At 33.4% G+C, this 2,292-nt stretch overlaps 1 pseudogene; it reads right to left on the bottom strand.

Moving 5' to 3' along the window:
• Window positions 1-380: 380 nt before the first annotated feature.
• Window positions 381-826, bottom strand: LOC118756576 (annotated as a pseudogene).
• Window positions 827-2,292: the final 1,466 nt, after the last annotated feature.

The following is a 2,292-nucleotide window of genomic DNA, read 5'->3' as shown; positions in this document are numbered from 1 at the left end:
TTTTAAATCATTTTTGAATTATTCATATCTTTATAATTCCAAAATCCTATGAAAAAAATCCTGACGTCAGAGTGAAAAACTAAAAACGCAGTTTTACTATACGGGTGTGGTCCCAGAAGCGCCCAACCTAACAAAGAAAACACAAAAATTTTGGGAAAAAATATATTTATTTTTCAACATAATCTCCTTTTAGCTCTATACACTTTTCCCATCGATTCTCAATAAGTTCGATACCCTTTTTATAATAAGAACTGTCTTGCTCCTCAAAATAGCCATTAACTGCCGACATCATTTCTTCATCGTTAGAAAATCTTTGACCACGGAGCCATTTTTTGAAGTTGGGGAACAGAAAATAGTCCGAGGGGGCACTCAATTGAAACCTCTTGTGTGAGCAAATGCGGCACCCATCTTGGACACAGCTTTCTCATTTCCAAATCTTCAGATAACATGCGATGTACCGTACTTTTTGAAATACCTACTATACTGCTAGCTCGCGCATTTTCAGTCGACGATCATCCATTACCGCTTTGTGGATTTTCTTCACCATTCCTGGAGTCGTCACCTCATTTGGTCGACCACTGCGATGCTCGTCTTGGCAGCTCGTACGACCTCGTTTAAACTCTGCTACCCAATATTTTACTGTAATAAACGAAGCAGCAGACCCGCCCAAAGTAGAATCTATTTCAGCATTTATATTGGATGGGCTGAGGCCTTTCAAATAAAAGTTTTGTATCACATAACGATGACCAATTTTCTCGATTTTCACAAATTCATTGAAAACGTTCACTATTGACGGCTGCCAAGCATATACTAAACCACGTGGCATCTTCAAACTTGAAACATATGCTTTATAAATTGTATACTTTTTAACACAGTGATATTTTTTCAAACAACTACCGCCATCTCTAGGTAAGGCCGGGTACTTTTGGGACCACACCCGTATATGGTCCATAGTTTCGTGAGTATGCATATCGATTATTTCGTATGTTTTGAAATTTTTTTGTTTTTGTCACATAGTGTTATCAATAAAGTACTTATGGCAAAAAGTGGCAGGTATTGGAAAGGGCGATGTAGCATCTTACAAGTAAATGGCAAGCATCATTCGATTGGGAACCATTTTCTCCTAGATTTCTAAACCGCATTGAAGGATTGTTATTTTGTTTTTAACCTTCGGGAAAAGGTCAAATTTTTTATGAAAATTTGAATAATATTATATTAATTTTTTTAGCTCAAAATTCAATTAACTGCAATAAGCATAAATACAAATAAGCAATGTTTGAATAATTTTTTTAAATTTTGCACAAAGTTTGGATCTTTGTAATTTGTCAAAAAATTCTTTCAAAACAATATTAGCTAAGAGTTTTAGATGTATTGAGCGGGAGTAAAAACACCAAAATACTTTTAACGCGCAGGGAAGCACGCCGGGTATTTGCCGGAAACCGGAAGAAAACGCTTTTCTTAATCATGATGTTTGAAACAAAAGTGAGTTTTTTTTTAATTTTGTTAAAAATACGCAAAGTTGTCGATAAATCAATGTAAAGCTCTCCTAAATTACTAATCCGTTTAGAAAATGTAGTTAACATAGGTGATAGAAAATTTATTGAGCTTCACTAATGTAAAAGGAAATTATGATAATGGCCATCTATATATTAAAAAAATATCAACCTTTTCAGATCTCATAATACGTAAATTTGGCTATACCTCAAAAACTGATACAATTTTATAGATTTTGACTTCATATTCCAAATGCCACAGATCGGATTACTTGTCGACTAGTGTAGCTAGCAAGATTTGAATGCGCACAATTTAAAAGAAGCTTCATTTTGTATACTCGTAAATGTAATTTTGTACTTGATTTTATGTAAATGTTGATATTGTATACACCAAAAAAACGATCCAGGAAGCTCTTTATAATAAACTGACCGATGAAGTAAATATAAATATTGCTATAAATATTTACTTCAAGGAATATATGCAATTGGTATTAAATGAAAAAAAGTGAACGAAAAATATTTCACAATAGCCCTGCCAAGTTAAATTGTTTAGAAAAATTGTAGTCTTGATAAATATCTATAAAACCTTAGAGTTTATTCTATAGCTTGTGTAAGTAAAATAGGCATAACAAAAGTGGCTGCTGAAAATTCTTAAAAAATGGATAAATCCATAACTATACTTGGCGCTCACACATTTTGCTAACGCTTTAGCAATGCTTATCCTCCAATTTGTGATGTGCACCTTTAGGTGGAGCACAGTGAGAAATTGTTTATGGAGGTACGGATTTGATTAATAACT

This window comes from Rhagoletis pomonella, unplaced genomic scaffold (genome assembly GCF_013731165.1).
Source record: "Rhagoletis pomonella isolate Grant_MI unplaced genomic scaffold, Rhpom_1.0 Rhpom_scaffold_10917, whole genome shotgun sequence".
Taxonomy (NCBI): Eukaryota; Metazoa; Arthropoda; class Insecta; order Diptera; family Tephritidae; genus Rhagoletis; species Rhagoletis pomonella.
Note: the sequence above shows the minus strand (reverse complement) of the source record. Positions and strands in the feature narration are given on the sequence as shown.